Raw genomic sequence first — 17,389 nt, 5'->3', positions numbered from 1 at the left:
GAGCACCCCCCCACCCGCCCACCCGTTCCCCGGGCTGCTTCCCCACCTTCTGCCCTGGCCGTCAGTTCCGTGGGACTGATGAACAGTGTCAGAAGCCAAAAGAATTGTGCTGTGGCGGCATCAGATCTGCCCGTCAGGAGTGGGAGGCCCATGGTGACTGAGTGACCCAACACTTTGGAAATTAAAGTCAATGCTTTGTTCTCTTAAAGGGACCAAGCCAAACCACTGTTGGTTCATGTAGTGAGATTGAATTGTTATTCAGAGATGTTTAATGCATATTTAACTTATTTAATGTATTTCATCTCATGTTTCCTTGTTGCCACGAGATTATAATTAATGCTGTGGCCCAAGAATCACCTGTGCTCCCTGATGCTGGTGGGCACAGCTGGCAGCGCCACTCGAGGGCCGCGGGCTCCCCTCTCCCCTTGGCGGCCCTGGGCGCCCCGCACGGATGCGGGGTGGGGGGCTCGGTGTGGGTGCGGCTGCCCGGGAGTGTTTCTCTGTGTGAATAAACAGAAGTCGTCGTCAAGAGGGCAGTTCTGAGTGTCCGTGGTCAGCTCTGTCTCCCCTCCCGATGCAGGAGGGTCGCTGGCCTTCTTCCTTGTCCCTTCGTTGTCCCCCAGCCGCCACTTCTTGCTTTAGAACGTGCGCCCTGAGTCTGGTCCTGACCTTTCCTGTGTGGCCCTCCCGGGATGGGGCGGCGGGTTGGAAGCGGGCACGGAGCCAGCCGGGCGGGGGCGGGGAGAGGGGCGATAGGCTCTCCGGATAGTCGTCAAGTAGTGATTGGGAGTTTTGACTGTAAATTAATTTTATGCCATAAAAGACCAATCCAATTCTGTTCGACTATGTAGCATCTTAAAAAGAAAAAAAATTAAAATAAAGCCCCAAAATTAAGAGTTCTTTTGTCGTTTTGTTACATTTGCTATGGGGGAAATTATTATTTTTGTGATCCTCATTATTATTTTGTTATTGGAAGGCTGGCTTTAAAATGAGCCCCATCAACGAGAAATACATGTTTAATGATTTAAATAGATACAGCGTGTGCGTGTGTGTGTGTGTGTTTGTGTGTGTTGTTGGCTTCCACTGAGAGTATAAAAATAAAACTGTTGAAAATGTGGGGCACCTGGGTGGCTCAGTCGGTTAAGCATCTGACTTTGGCTCAGGCCATGATCTCACGTTCATGGGTTCAAGCCCTGCATCAGGCTCTGTGCTGACAGCTCGGTGCCTGGAGCTACTTCCGATTCTGTGTCTCCCTCTCTCTCTGACCCTCCCTACTCACACACTCTCTCTCTCTCCGAAATAAATTAAAAAAAAAAAACATTAAAAAAAATAAAAAAACAAACTTAAGCAGCTGATCACCCTTGCCCTTCCGTTGCTTTGCCCTTTGGTAGGAAAAGAACTCTCCTTTAGGTCGAGGAGCCAGGCAGGGAAGATTGGGGGAAGGCACGCTGTGCTGGGCATGGCTCCAGGGGGCGGGTGGCCTTGAAGAGACAGATTCGCCGCAAGGAAGGACGCTGTTAGAAGTCATTCACTCGAGTTGCTCCAGAGCCTGGCTGAGGCAGAAGGTCCTTGGCTCTGGCCCCAGGAGTCTGGTCAGGGATCTGGGGACTGGTGGCTGGATGTCCGTGGGCTGAGGAAGTAGCTCTCTCGGTGAACATGGAGCAGACCTGCTTCTCGGCCACACTCCTGCCGCTCAGACCGCGTGAGAGCGCGCAGACACGGAGGGCCACCCAGGTGGCAGTCAGTGTCCGGTATTGTCTCTTGAGTGTGGAGCCAGGGGCTTCCGGAACGGCATGAAGTGCCTTCTGCCACTAGTTTTCTGTACGTGGGCTGCAGTCTGTACAGGTATGGGAGCCGCAGCGAGTCCCTCTTCGTGGCTGGCGTCACCCAATGGCCGTGGCAGGAGGTGCTCAGGGTGGGGTCTCCGGCTGCTCCGGCTCCTCTGGAGCGGGGCTCTGCGCACGTGTTCTCACAGGGCTGGCTGCACGCTCCCCCCAAGCTTCACTCACACACACAGCGGCTGGGATTTGGCCTGGGAGGCTGGAGCTTGCCCGTGCCTGCACTGGGGCGACCGAATTCTAAAAAGGGCCTCGCGTGTCCATTCTGTTTGGGGTCTTGCAAAGCGATTCAGTGTCTCACGTGTATATAGGAGACGGCGTTCAGCTTCTCAGGAGAGCTGGGCGTTAGGCTCACAGCCAAACATCGGAATTTGAGACCCAGGGTTGTCTGTCCTCTTTCTGACTAATCATCCTATAAAATCTCTCTCTCTTTGGAGGTGAAGGTTTGGGGAGGGCCTGTTAGTGTATGGGACTTTTTGAGTCGAAGAAGGGCGCTGCCCCGGGAGAGCCGGGGGGCGATGGTGGGCAGACCAGATGCCATGTGAGCCACGCAGCTGGTGGAGGGTGTGACCGGGAAGGGCGAGTGTGTACAGCAGGCACCGCCAAGCGTCCGGGACCGTTGTAGGAGCCGCAGACCGTTGAGATCTCGAACCTGGAGGAGGATGCACCTTAGGAGTGTCCGTCTGAAATGACTGAAGAGAAAGAACGAGAGTAAAGGCCAAGAGGTAGACGTGTGGTCCCCTCGTGTGATCGGTCGTGCCCCAAGAGGAGATCATAGAACAGACCGGCGTGGCGCGGGCAGAGCTGGTGCTGCCCAGGGTGCCAGTCCTGGAGCAAGGCAGAGAGGGCCGCTGTCGGGCCTCCCCCCTGCCTGCCCTCGGGCCCCGCTTTCCAGCCCCTCTGGGAGCCGAGCCCTTGTAGGGATCTGCCACCGGGCCACCCACACAGAAGTAATGTGAGCAGTAAGAAAGTCCTGGACATTGTTATTGATTGAATTTTTAAACTGATAATTTAATCTCTCCGCACAATACAAAAATACCTGTTAAAGACAGCGGACTGTATTATTTGTAGGTGTGAGGACCCAGCTTAAATTTTTTTCCTTGTCCTAGTTTGCATGTTCCCTTCTCTAGTCTTCTAAATTGCTGGCACCAGAAGTAATAAATACTGATAAAATCAAAATTGATTTTTACCAGTGGACAGTTTATGCCTAGAGAGACGGCTTATACCTACATAACAGAAGGGGGAAAAATGAGGAACCTCCAGTGATCCGTGAAAACCTAAACGCTTTCAAACAAATCCCAGGAACAGAATTGCTATCGAAAGATATCAGTGTGGACTTGCAGGCTGTGTTGAGTCAGATATAACTGAATGCAGTGATGGCTCAGAGCTAAATAGCCTTTCAAATTAATTTGAAAACAAACTCGTGTGTGTGTTCGCGCGCGCGCGTGTGTGTAGCATATGTACCATATGTAAGTAGCTTAACATTCTTCAAATGGTGCCTATATTTTTTGCACTCACAAATCTTTATATTTGCAAACTCAGACTCCATGCCAAAATACAACAGCATTTGTCATTTTCAATCCCTTTCTCTAAAGATCTGGACCATTTACAAGTTTCTGGTTATGGTTTGTGAAATTCTTGGTTTGAAAGGGAAAAAATAAGGAGAGAGATGGGACTTGGGCGTCCGTCAGTCACCTGGTGCCCTTGGTAACCCTCCCCCTGGAGCCGCGAAGAGGTCGCTGCGCCCCCTGCTGGTGATGGCAGCTCGCTGAGGGCGGCTTGCCAGGCCCGGACCTCCCCGGCCCCTTTCGGGCCCCTTTCGGGCCCCTTTCCTTCGGGTCCATCCGGCTAGAGGAGAGATGTCAGAGGCGAGCGCTCTGGGGAACCGTGTCTCAGTCAAGCCTTGGCGTGTTTGCCGTTGGCTGGAAGCGAATGCTTCCAAAGATCGGCAGGAACAGTCTTGTATTTAGACAGTCCCCTGAACAGTGGACCGGGGTCCCCGGTCCCTGCGCACAGATCTCATGAGGCCTGCGGTTACTGTCTGGTACTTGAAGGGCAGCCCAGAGACCACATGTGCTGCAGGTGAAGTGGGGTCCCTCGGGGGTGCCCTGGCCTGATTGGACTTGTAGCTGGCTTCCCCCTCCCCCGCCCTCCCCTTTGTTACCCTTCCTCAGACAGAGCCGCTTTGATAGGGAAGTTGCTATCTTACAGGAAGTTGCTGCTGTCCCGATGCTCCGTCTCCCCTGTGCGGAGCATTTCCAGTACATTCCCTCACTGAGCTGGATCCTCACAACAGCTGTCACCCAGGGGCCACGGGGGCTCTGATTTGCACATGAGGAAATGGAGCCTTCAGGGGGTTAAACTGAGCAAGTTTCTGGAACCTCTCACTGGGCACTGAGTAGGGGGCTCTGAGAGGCCTGCGGCGAGGCCCGGGTGCCCCTCGGAGCGGTAGTAGGGACGGCCCTGGGGAGCGAGCCCTCCCTGCACCACTGCCCAGGCTGTGCACGCACCCCTGATGTGCTTGCCTTCAGACCTTGTGCGCTCGCTCCGCAGATGAAGTCGAGAGAACCTGGATCCTCACTGAGATGCTTTTTATTTTCTCCTTTTGAAACAAAACGCACTTCAGATGGTGAAGAAATGTGCATTTTCCCATTTTCTCATTGCCTGGAGATCTCTGCCTGATGCTCCTGGGGAAGGGACTTGGGGGCCGTGGGGAGAAAATTGCCAGTCTGTCTCGGCAAGGTGCTTTTCTGGGGTGGCTTTACGTAACTTGTACATGAAATGTGAAGCAAGGGCAGTTCATTAAAATTGCTTTCCTGGCAGTGGCCCCCCCGGGGGTTAGAAATCGCCAAGCCGCGGGGCTCAGACCTCTCCCCGAATCTGCGCTGCCCTTGCCTGGGACGTCACGGAAGGGAGCGAGTCGCAGCAGGCCCTGACGGGGGCAGCAGCCGGGAGGCAGTCTCAGGCATCTCCAGGGAGACTCGCAGCCCTCTCATCCCTGCGCCTGAGTCCCGTCCACCGCACCCCTAGTCCATGGGGCTCAGCCTCCATAGGGGTTAAACTGGGGTGCCCGAGGCCTCCCCATCTCTTGTCGGGGGATTCAGACCCCCTCCCTGGGGGTGCTCAGCTACATCGGTGCCACTGAAAAATAAGGTTTTGTTTGACTCCCTTTCACTACAGTGGCATTTGGGGACATCTAGGAGACAGGAATGCACACGAATGGCCGTGTGCAATAGTTAGACGTGAGACCCGTGGCGGCAGGTGAGACTTCTGATGTTTTTCTCTGATGGAATTAATTCATTACAGAATGTCTGCATCAACTCTGTAGAGAAGGAGGAAAAAGCCAGCAGCCAAAATACAGCTATTACCTAACTTGCCATAGATATTTGCAATTATGATACCTTGGAATGTTGCCGCAATATGGATTGCTTTGATTAAAGGATGTCAGTTGAATAAAACAGTGCTCTGGGATAATAGTTTTCTGCTGCTAGATAAATGCCGATGTTTATTTTTAAACCCAGAAACATTGATCCTGTGACAATGCCCTATTAGAATTACTTTATTACAGCACAGGGTTGATGTATATTTAATCATTTGGCTAATGGACGCGGGCACAGGACCGACGGACACTCACTGCATCTTGATGAGCGGCGGGAGCCCGGCCCGGCCTCTGCAGGCCCGGCTGGCACCCCGGCCTCTCATTTCAGGCCCACCCGACGCCGTGGCCGCAGCCACACGGGTTACCTTTGACTGGATTTCCCTTCCGGACATGCCAGCTAGTGTAGACATAGCAGCTATCCCAACCCAGCTTCAGCACGGATCCGTGCTAACAAGGGTGCATCGCTTTTTGTGATTTCAAACGACGATAGATTAGCATGCATGTCTCTTTCAGCGCCTCGACGGTTTGCCCCGTGACACGAAAAAGGTCCGGTGCTTTTTATGAATCAGACGCCTGCATTCCCGTCTTTCCTTTGTATCTTAGAGGTGAGCTACATGCAGCTGTTACCCTCTACCGCGGCGCTCATAGAAAAATCTTTTTTTCCCCATTGACTCTCTTACTTGGATTCAAAGGTCAGAATTTATTGTCTGTAATACCGAGACCGTGTGTATAAGAGCCGTCTGCCCCCAGCAGTCCCGCATACAGCAAATGCTTATCAGTTTACCTTCTGTGTGTTAGATACTGTAAGGCGCTGTGGAGGAAGTCGTCAACGGGGGCGATCTGTTTCTGTGGTTTTCATTTGTAAGCAGCCTCGGTAAGTGCTGCAAGCCTCTGTGTTGTTTGGTTCTCATTTCTGCTGCTCGGGTTCCTTTTAAAGAATTGATAAACAGCTATTTATTTGAAGCTTCCTATGAGAAACTCAGAATGGCCTGTTTAAATGCTCCCTTTACCCTCCTCTCTCCTCCGTGAGCGGAGAAGTCATTTCAGTGGCACACGCACACGCCGTCCCTGCTCATGCCTTCCATCAGTCTCTCCGCAGTTCGTGGCATGTGTTTTCGCCCTGACTTCGATGTACGAGGACCTTTGGGGAATCGAGTATTTGAAGCGGCGTCTTGGAATGCGTTAGCATTCCTGATGTTCCCTTTCTGTATTTCAAGTTGTGATTTCCTGTTTTGACATAGAATTCGTGTAAAAAAGTTTGTGCAGGAAAGGCCTCTTTCCCATCGTACATTCTGGTTATCTGATGCGTAATAAATTCATGGGTTTATGGCTGACTTTACGTTTCCCGGAGGGAAGGAGATGTTTTTCTGTCCAGATCGAAAGAGCCATTCACAGCATGTTCTTACGTGTTCCGTGTCAGCCTGATGGACCTGTCGGGTCGAGGCAGAAACTTTTGTACTGGCTGTCTCCGTATTCTGTTCAATAAATTCTGTGCTCTGAATATATTTAAAGGATGCTTCGGTGTAAAATTATTTTGAATGGATGGCTTAAGAGCATTTGGATATGCTGTAGAAAACACACTAGAGCCCATCGCTTTCCTCTCTCACCGATTCTTAGGAACATAAAATCTGTTTAAATGGAAAGTCATAGATACTTTGTGTGACGGAAGCAGACTTAAGGAATGACTTAGGTCAGCTTCCTCATTTTACTGATGAGGAGACTTGTCCNCTGGCGTAGACGGCTTTCAAGTCTGCGAGGTGGGGTGGCTTCCGTCTTTCACAATGGTGGACAGGTCACAGTCTCACAGTGTTATCTTTTTAAAACGCGAATGAAAACATTTTAACTTCTTTCGGAAAAGGAATGCGTGCAAACTGTAAGACTTCACCCAAGTCCAAAGGTAGCACGACGTTCCCGGAGGCCCAGAGCCACGGCCTTTCTCCAGAGATGCCCGAGTGTCCCGCTCCTTGTTTGACTCCTTGCAGAGATCACCCCTGCACGTGTGTCCACGTACGCGCAACTCTGCGTTTTCTTACACACGCACAGCACACACCACCCACCCTGTCCCATCTATGCTTTTTGACTTTGTGATACGTTGGAGATCGTTTTGTGTCCACACGCATTTTCTTAGTGGCTCTGTCGTTTCCCTCTGTGATGGGCCCGCGACTTACTTAGCCAGCCCTCCGCTGAGGTACACGTAAGTGGTTCCCGGTCTTGCTGCTACAAACAGCTACAGCAACACCCTCACGCATGAGCAAGAGTAGCATGGAGCAGGTCCTGGAAGAGAAATGTTTGAGTCAGAGGGTGCTTGCATTTTAAATTCCGTGGCTTCCACCTTGTCCTCCAAGGAGGATGTACCAGCTCACGGTCCCAGCATGCCCACCTCCCCCCTCCACCAGCACGTTGCCATGTCTGACATTGTGATCTTTGCTCCTCTGGAAGAGGCACACGGTTTCTTAGTTTCAGTCCACATTTCTTTGCGTGAGGTTGAGCAGCCTCTCCTACGTGCAAAGGCCCTTTGAACACACTCGTGAGGCTCAGGGATGATGGAAATTCAAAGGAAGGAAAGGCTTACCGTGCAAAGGGCCAGTGGTAGAACAGCAGAAATGAAGATTCTAAAGGCATCATTTGTGAGTGTGGAAGCAGAAATGTACAGTATTTTACTAATGAGAAAATCGCTTGCTGCAGATCGTATAGAAGGGGATCGGGCGGGGGAGATAAACAACCCTTTATTACCAACTAATGGAGCTCCCATTCCTCACCTCTCCTAGCAACTTCACAATGGTGTGAGTCTAAATGAGCATATCTTCTTGCTTCCCAGGGGTCCCTTTCACAGATGTCGCAAATGAGGCACATTTCAGCATCCCAGACCGTGGGCGGTTCCGTAAGAGAGGCTCAAAACGGTGGTCATCCTCAAATGGGTAGATCCAAGCTGTGGAAGAGAGGTGTTTCCCAGTGCCGGCCCTTCTGGCATTCTCTCCCACTAGAATCCCCTTCCTAGTGCATCAGAAGACCCATCTGACCATGGGGAAGTGGCCAGGGTCCTGGGATGGGGGAGACCCACCCCACCAGCAACAGAAAAGACCCCGTCGGAAGCTGCACTTAGAGTCGAGGCTTTGCCTTGTCCAAGTAGAACTTCTGATCCCGTTTTCTTCGCAGTGTTTGACAACCAAAATCACTTCAAAGAGAAAAAGCAGAAATTTGGAGAAACACAATATTCGTGTTATGGACTTTTTGAAAAATGTACCTTTAATGCTACTTCAAAAATGTTAGGAAAATGCGTATAGAAGGCGGGAGGCTTTTTAAAGTCAAGGCAATACCCATTGCTATATTTCAACCCCACCCCCACCCGCATGCAGTCACATTGCTGGTCCTAAATGTGACTCCGAAGCATAGAAAGTATTTTCCCTTTGTAAAGATAAAGCCATCGAGTATCCCATCCAGTCCCCGTGTGCGGAGCGGCTGGCGGCTGGGGCGTTCTCTCCCGCTGTTTCCCTCAGTCTCAGACACCCAGGATGTCTCATTTGTACAAACACAACTGCTGTCTCCCTCCACCCCCACCCCATTAACTGGGACCGCTGGCCTCCCTGCCCCCCCTTCCCTGCCCTCACAAAGCGTTTGAAAACCTCTCTCGCCATCATCCGTCCTTACTGGATTGAAAGCACTTTGAGGGGAAGTCTTGAGTTTTATTGGATTTGCTTTTGCAGTATTTTTAAAAAAGTTTTAATTCAAATTCAGTTAGTTAACATATACAGTGTTAAATTCGTTTCAGGCATACGATATAATGATTCAGCGCCTCCACACATCACTCTGTGCTCNCCACCCCCCACCCCAGTAACCTTCAGTTTATTTTCTACAGTTAAGGGTCTGTTTCTTGGGGGGGGGGGCCCTGGGGGTTTCAGTCGGTTAAGCATCCAACATGATCGGCCCAGGTCGTGATCTCACAGTTGGGTTCGAACCCCGAGTCGGGCTCTGTGCTGACAGCTCAGCGCCTGGAGCCTGTTTCCGATTCTGTGTGTGTATCTCTCTCTGCCCCTCCCCTGCTTGTGCTCTGTCTCTCAAAAATAAATGTTAAAAAATTCTTTTTTAAAAAGTCTGTTTCTTGGTTCATCTCTCTTTCCCTCCCCCTCCCTTTGCTCTTTTGTTTTGCTGCTTCAGTTATACGTATGAGTGAAATCCTCTCTGACTGACACTTTGCTTAGCATAATACTCTCTAGCTCCATCCATGTCATTGAAAATGGCAAGATTTCATTCTTTTTCATGGCTGACTAATGTTGCCTTGTTATACGCCACATCTTCCTTACCTACTCACCAGTCAGTATACACTTGGGCTGTTTTCATAACTTGGCTCTTGTAGATAATGCCGCTATAAACATAGGGGTGCATGTATCTCTCTGAATTTGCATTTTTGTATTCTTTGGGTAAATACCCAGTAGTGCGATTGGTGGAGCATCAGGTCACTCTGTTTAACTTTTGGAGGAACCTCCCCACGGGTTTCCGGAGTGGCCGTGCCTGTTTGTGCTCCCCCTTCCTCCACATCCTCGCCACGCCTGTTGTATTTTGCGTTGCTGAGTCTAGCCCTTCTGACAGGGGTGAGGGGAGAGCTCATCATGGGTTTGACCTGCATTTCCCTGGTGATGAGTGATGCTGAGCATCTTTTCACGTGTTTTGCAGTATTTTTAATGTTAATTTGTACCAAAGCATGTCATGCATACAGTGTCAAATGCAGAGTAGTTCTCACAGGCTCAGACGAAGGCTGCCACACCCTCATGGCTCTGTTTCCACCCTGCACAGTCAGCCAATCATATTGGCACCTGTATTTCTTAATTGTGTGGCCGTATTACTTCTCCTTGAGTTTTCCTTCTAAAGCAGGTAAGGATTTAGCTCCAGTATAACCGTTCTCTCCACCCCTGTCTGAAACACAGCCTCTTTCCCTCCCCCTCAGTGTTATGTCACAAGTTATGGCTATGTCAGTATCATTTTGCTTGACAAAGACTTAAATATTGTTCATAGCAAGGTTGTCTGTTCTACGATTATATTCCCCTTTTATTTATTTTTACTTTATGTATTTATGAATTTATTTATTTAATTTAATTCCACATTAGTTAACATATAGTGTAGTAATGGATTCAGGAGTAGAACCCAGTGATTCATCACTCATGTATGACACCCAGGGCTCCTCCCAACAAGTGCCCTCCTTAATGCCCATCCCCCATCTAGCCCATCCCCCGCCCACCTCCCTCCAGCAACCCTCAGTTTGTTCTCTGTATTTAAGACTCTGTTATGATTTACCTCCCTCTCTGTTTTTATCTTATTTTCCCTTCCCTTCCCCTACGTTCATCTGTTGTGTTTCTTAAATTCCACATATGAGTGACATCATATGATATTTGTCTGTCTCTGGCTGATATTTCGCTTAGCATAATACACTCCAGTTCCATCCATATTGTTGCAAATGGCAAGGTTTCATTCCTTTTGATCACCAAGCAATATTCCATTGTATATATGTACCACATCTTCTTTATCCATTCATCAGTCGATGGACATTTGGGCTCTTTCCGTAATCCGGCTATTGGCATCGATAGTATATTTTAAGTTTATTTATTTATTTTGAGAGGGAGAGAGAGAGCAAGGGAGGGGTAGAGAGAGAGACAGAGAGAGACAGAGAGAGAGAGAGAGAGAGAGAGAGTGCCAAGCAGGCTCCAAGCTGTCAGCACAGAGCCTGATGTGGGGATTGATCTCATGAACTTTGAGATCATGCCCTGAGTTGAAATCAAGAGTCAGAAGCTTAACCAACTGAGCCACCCAGGTGTCCCTATATTTCCATTTCATATATAACCCTACACACCTCTCCAGGTTACCAAATCCTAGTGGTTTGTTTGGTTAGTTTCTTTTTTTCTTTCTTCTCTTTCTTTCTTTCTTTCTTTCTTTCCTTCCTTCCTTCCTTCCTTCCTTCCTTCCTTCCTTCCTTCCTTCCTTCCTTCCTTCATTCTTATTTAGGTAGACTCTACACCCAGTGTGGAGCCTAGTACAGGGCTTAAACTCACAACCCTGAGTTAAAAGACCTGAGCTGAGATCAAGAGTTAGATGCTTAACTGACTGAGCCACCCAGGCACCCCTTAATTTCTTATATATCTTTATAATTAATTCAGAAGGAAGGTCCCTCCTGGAGCTCTCCATTCGTTTGCTGCTCTCTGGACTGATCGCTCTCTAGACCTGCTGAGCAGTTCTCATCCCAGGAAGGCCCTTCCTTCACCATCATCTTCCTTTGTTCTCTTTTGGGTGGATCCTCCGTTTTCCAGATCTCTAGCTTCCTCTTTCTTGTTTTACCTCCTCATTGTCATGGAGCACATTCTTAAGCTGGTTTCTGAGAAAGGAGTATGTGGGAGATAACTTCTCTGAGAACTTTACATATCTGAAAATGGTCCATTCTGCCCTTGCACTTGAGTGATAGTTGTATTGGGTATAAAAATCAGGGTCAGAAATCATTCAGAGGATTTTGAGAACATTGTGGAGAGCCAGCCTTCAGTGTTGCCCTTAAGAAGTCTAATAACCATTTTAACTCCTGATCCATTTTATTTTAATTCCTGGAGAAATTATTCAACCTTAATTTCCACTTTCTCATGATTTTTATCTGCTATCATATTTATAATTTTCAAGATTCTTTACTTTCTAGTTACTATTATTTGCTTATAACAGCCTGCTCTTGCTAGACGTATATGTTCTTCTCACTGAGGATATTATAGGCCTTTTTTTCTCATTCTGTAAATAAGAGGGACTAGATAATGGCGATGGTCTTTAAAAGGTTAGCATTGTTTTCACTGAGGGTGGTATAGTTCTTTTTGTCCCCTGCATTATCTGCTTCTTACTAAGAAGTCTTGGACTAAGTTTTGTTCTCTGTCATTTTGGAGGCTTTCCTTAAATGCTTGGTGATCCTTGACGGTCCTTTAATATATTTACAAGTGGAATACCAAAAGGCTGATGGGAAGCTGCATTTGTGCAGATGGGATTTGCTGAATGGTAGGTCTCTATGGAGGCTTACTGGGTAGGGACCTCACAGATACCTCCTCGGGGAACTTCTGGCTGTCAGTATCTGTAGTTGGTTTAGCATGGGCTCACTTCTCTAGAATATTCCTGTCTCCTGCATGGCAGCAGAAGCTTGACCACCACCTCTTAAGGAGAAAGAGACTGTGCAACCCAACAGTTTAATGGGCAGAGTTTTTATTTGGTACCTGTGTTTTTAGCATGACACCTTGCGCTGGAGTGTCCCTACGTCCAAACATCCCGATGACCCTCCAGGTTTCATACAGGGGTTAGGAAGGAGCTAGACCTCCTTTGTAGACTTTCGAATAGTCCTCTTTTCAGCCCCAGTGCTCTTCTGCCTCTGAGGTTCCGTGGGCCACTGACTTGCTAAGACTTTGGGGGCACGAACGGACCTGCTTCTGACCCCTCCCCCTCAACTGGCTGGCGGCACCTTTCTCTCTGCCCCCTGCCGTCGATAAGCTGCCCACCAGCCCTCCAGACTCCAGAAGGTTGCTGCCATCTCTTGGTGGCTGTGTTCCCTTCTCCTTTACTGTGCGTCCACGTGATCTTGTACCTTTTTGTTCTTTTCGCATAATTTTACTGGGGCTTCCGAAGGAAGTAGATGTGAATGTATATAAGTTCTGCCTGGCCTATGTCGGGTGCTCAGTATGTAGCTATAGTTCTTAATAAACTCACAGTTGATTTTTTTAAATGTTTATTTATTTTTGAGAGAGGGAGACAGGATGAGAGAGAGAGAGAGAGAGAGAGCGGGGGAGGGGCAGAGAGAGAGGGNTTTATTTATTTTTGAGAGAGAGAGAGAGCATGAGCAGGGGAGGGGCAGAGAGAGAGGGAGACACAGAATCCGAAGCAGGATCCACACTCTGAGCTGTCAGCACAGAGCCTGACGTGGAGCTCAAACCCATGAACTGTGACATCATGACCTGAGCTCAAGTCAGATGCCTAACCCACTGAGTCAACCAGGTGCCCCAGTTCTTTGTGATTTTTAATGTATTTTCTCAGGAAGGTCCCTCCTGGAGCTCTCCATTCGTTTGCTGCTCTCTGGACTGATCGCTCTCTAGACCTGCTGAGCAGTTCTCATCCCAGGAAGGCCCTTCCTTCACCATCATCTTCCTTTGTTCTCTTTTGGGTGGATCCTCCGTTTTCCAGATCTCTAGCTTCCTCTTTCTTGTTTTACCTCCTCATTGTCATGGAGCACATTCTTAAGCTGGTTTCTGAGAAAGGAGTATGTGGGAGATAACTTCTCTGAGAACTTTACATATCTGAAAATGGTCCATTCTGCCCTTGCACTTGAGTGATAGTTGTATTGGGTATAAAAATCAGGGTCAGAAATCATTCAGAGGATTTTGAGAACATTGTGGAGAGCCAGCCTTCAGTGTTGCCCTTAAGAAGTCTAATAACCATTTTAACTCCTGATCCATTTTATTTTAATTCCTGGAGAAATTATTCAACCTTAATTTCCACTTTCTCATGATTTTTATCTGCTATCATATTTATAATTTTCAAGATTCTTTACTTTCTAGTTACTATTATTTGCTTATAACAGCCTGCTCTTGCTAGACGTATATGTTCTTCTCACTGAGGATATTATAGGCCTTTTTTTCTCATTCTGTAAATAAGAGGGACTAGATAATGGCGATGGTCTTTAAAAGGTTAGCATTGTTTTCACTGAGGGTGGTATAGTTCTTTTTGTCCCCTGCATTATCTGCTTCTTACTAAGAAGTCTTGGACTAAGTTTTGTTCTCTGTCATTTTGGAGGCTTTCCTTAAATGCTTGGTGATCCTTGACGGTCCTTTAATATATTTACAAGTGGAATACCAAAAGGCTGATGGGAAGCTGCATTTGTGCAGATGGGATTTGCTGAATGGTAGGTCTCTATGGAGGCTTACTGGGTAGGGACCTCACAGATACCTCCTCGGGGAACTTCTGGCTGTCAGTATCTGTAGTTGGTTTAGCATGGGCTCACTTCTCTAGAATATTCCTGTCTCCTGCATGGCAGCAGAAGCTTGACCACCACCTCTTAAGGAGAAAGAGACTGTGCAACCCAACAGTTTAATGGGCAGAGTTTTTATTTGGTACCTGTGTTTTTAGCATGACACCTTGCGCTGGAGTGTCCCTACGTCCAAACATCCCGATGACCCTCCAGGTTTCATACAGGGGTTAGGAAGGAGCTAGACCTCCTTTGTAGACTTTCGAATAGTCCTCTTTTCAGCCCCAGTGCTCTTCTGCCTCTGAGGTTCCGTGGGCCACTGACTTGCTAAGACTTTGGGGGCACGAACGGACCTGCTTCTGACCCCTCCCCCTCAACTGGCTGGCGGCACCTTTCTCTCTGCCCCCTGCCGTCGATAAGCTGCCCACCAGCCCTCCAGACTCCAGAAGGTTGCTGCCATCTCTTGGTGGCTGTGTTCCCTTCTCCTTTACTGTGCGTCCACGTGATCTTGTACCTTTTTGTTCTTTTCGCATAATTTTACTGGGGCTTCCGAAGGAAGTAGATGTGAATGTATATAAGTTCTGCCTGGCCTATGTCGGGTGCTCAGTATGTAGCTATAGTTCTTAATAAACTCACAGTTGATTTTTTTAAATGTTTATTTATTTTTGAGAGAGGGAGACAGGATGAGAGAGAGAGAGAGAGAGAGAGAGCGGGGGAGGGGCAGAGAGAGAGGGAGAGAGAGCATCCTAAGCAGGCTTCGCACTGTCAGTGCAGAGCCTGATGCGGGGCTTGAACTGACGAATCTGTGAGGTCATGACATGAGCCGAAGTTGGACGCTTAATGGACTGAGCCACCCAGGTGCTTCCCGACAGTTGATTTTAACAGAAGTAATGACATGACCACCTCAGGTTTTTATTATTCTCCTGGGGGATTAAAAATACCAGGTGTAGGAGTGAGAGCAGGTGGTTAGTAATAACCCTTAGGAAGTAAATACAGCCTCACTGGAAGAAGGCCCAGCCTCACCTATTGTTGGAAGCCATTCATCTTAGAAAATCTCCCTGCTTCGTCTTGAGTCTCTTACCAGGTATGGCCTTTCCACGTTTGTCCCGGCTCATTTTCCTGGTGAGGGAGCTCAAGCCGGGGCTCCACCGCGGACGGTGGAGGGTCTTAGGCACCTGCACGATGCCCGGGGGCTCCCTGTCTCTGTGTGTGAGACCCGCCCGCCCTGTGTCAGGCGGTGTGGCCCCCTGTTGTGGGATAGCAGTTGGCCCAACCTGGGTAGGAAAAGAGATTTCCTCACATTGACAGTTCTGGGCTCTTATGTATGTATTTACTTATTTATTTTTTAATGTTTCTATTTTAGAGAGAGAAAGAGAGAGCACGCAAGCACAGGGGAGAGGGGCAAAGGGAGAGAAGGAGAGAATCTCAAGCAGGCTCCCAGCTTGGAGGCCAACACGGGCCCTGATCCCATTGACCCTGGGATCATAACCTGAGCTGAAATCAAGAGTTAGACCTCCACCAACGGAGGCCCCCCCTCCCCCGCAGGGGGCCCTGTCTGCCCATCTTATGAAAAAAAAATAGCAACATGAAAATTCCAAACGAGATGTAGGGTACGTGGTTCAGTTTGGAGCCTCCAGTCCGAACCCAGAGCATTTATTCATTCAACCGGCGTTTATTGAGCTCCTACTATGTGCCACAGCCCCTCCCCACACTAGCCACATGGTGGGGGGACAAGACAGACAAGGGCCTGCTATTCTAAAGGAGAGGGGCCGAGAAGAGTGAAGGAAACAAAGCAAAGGCTCCTTACAGTGAAGGGCAAGGTGGTAGAACTTCTTCAGGCAGAGGAGGGGGCGACGCAAAGACCCTCACAGGTGGGGGCCCAGGTGAGCACTGGGTCCTCCCATCCATCCAGTGGGGCATGTGGGAGGAGGAAACCAGTCACTTAGGAGCCCTGGGGATGGATTAGAGGTCAGCTTCGCCCCAGTGAGCTCCCCGCCCATGAGCAGAACCAGCTCCCGGCCCTTGCCGGCGCCGCCGATGGGCTGGAAGGCAGCCTGTGCCCTGGTCAGGAGCCGCCACTCGCCCCCCTTCCCCCTGCAGCCTCCCTCTCGCCTGAGTCACCCAGGCCCCCCGAGGCCGGCATGCGGCAGGGCCCGCGTCATCGTGAGCTGCTCTTTCCTCGGCCGGTAGCACCACTGGGAGATTAAACACATTCGCTTAGAAAAAGCAAAGAAATAGCTTCTTTTGATAACCAGCATCTGTTAGTTAATGGGCCTCTGAGAGCTGTATACAATTTAAACTTTTTATTAAAAAAAAAAGCTCATTTCCTCTCCTGGGAGCTTGCACGATGAAATTATAAACTGCACGCAGTTTTTCTCCCCCTTTTTAAACGTGACTGAACATAGAATGGAGAACATTAGTTTTGTGTTGTTTTGTTTTGAAGTAGAAGTACAGGTGTCCCTTTCCCCTCCGCTGATTAAAGCCGCCTCGGGTTTTACGCGGACGGTATTATAAGGAGCAACGAAGGGGGCCAGAAGGCTGGCGTCTGAGGGCTTCTCAGCTGGCCCCCTCGGGCCCCTGGGCCCCCCAAACGACCCCCCTCCTGATTTCACCCCAGGATCTGGGAAAGCAAGGCCTCTGGCCCAGGAGCTAAGGGCGTGTGGCCTTTCTGTCCAGAAAATCACCATCAGCTGCTCCAGAACCAAGCAGCCCTGGGAGGGAGGGCAGCTCGGCCCCGTCAAGAGAACCTTTCATTAGAAGTGCCCCACAGAGGGGCGCCTGGGTGGCTTAGTCGGTTAAGCGTCCGACTTTCGCTTAGGTCATGATCTCGCAGTTCGTGGGTTCGAGCCCCGCGTCGGGCTCTGTGCTGACTGCCAGCTCAGAGCCTGGAGCCTGTTTCAGTCTGTGACTCCCTCTCTCTCTGACCCTCCCCTGCTCATGCTGTCTCTCTCTCTCTCTCTCTCTCTCCTAAAAATAAAATAAAAAACATTAAAAAAAAAATAAAAAAAGAAGTGCCCCACAGAGCCCCTCTGAACTGCTTTCCCGAACACAGTCAAGGACTCCCCCCCAGCCGAGAGACTGGGACCCTGAAAGGGCACCCCAAGACCGAGGCTTGGCCCTCGGGTTCCGGGGAGCAGCTGATGGTGATCTTGGGCAAAGCCCTCTCTCCAGTCTGTGCCTTTAGCATCCTCCCCGAGTAAGACGCAG

The sequence above is a fragment of the Crocuta crocuta genome, unplaced genomic scaffold (assembly GCF_008692635.1).
Source record: "Crocuta crocuta isolate KB4526 unplaced genomic scaffold, BGI_CrCroc_1.0 scaffold27, whole genome shotgun sequence".
Classification (NCBI taxonomy): domain Eukaryota; kingdom Metazoa; phylum Chordata; class Mammalia; order Carnivora; family Hyaenidae; genus Crocuta; species Crocuta crocuta.
Note: the sequence above shows the minus strand (reverse complement) of the source record.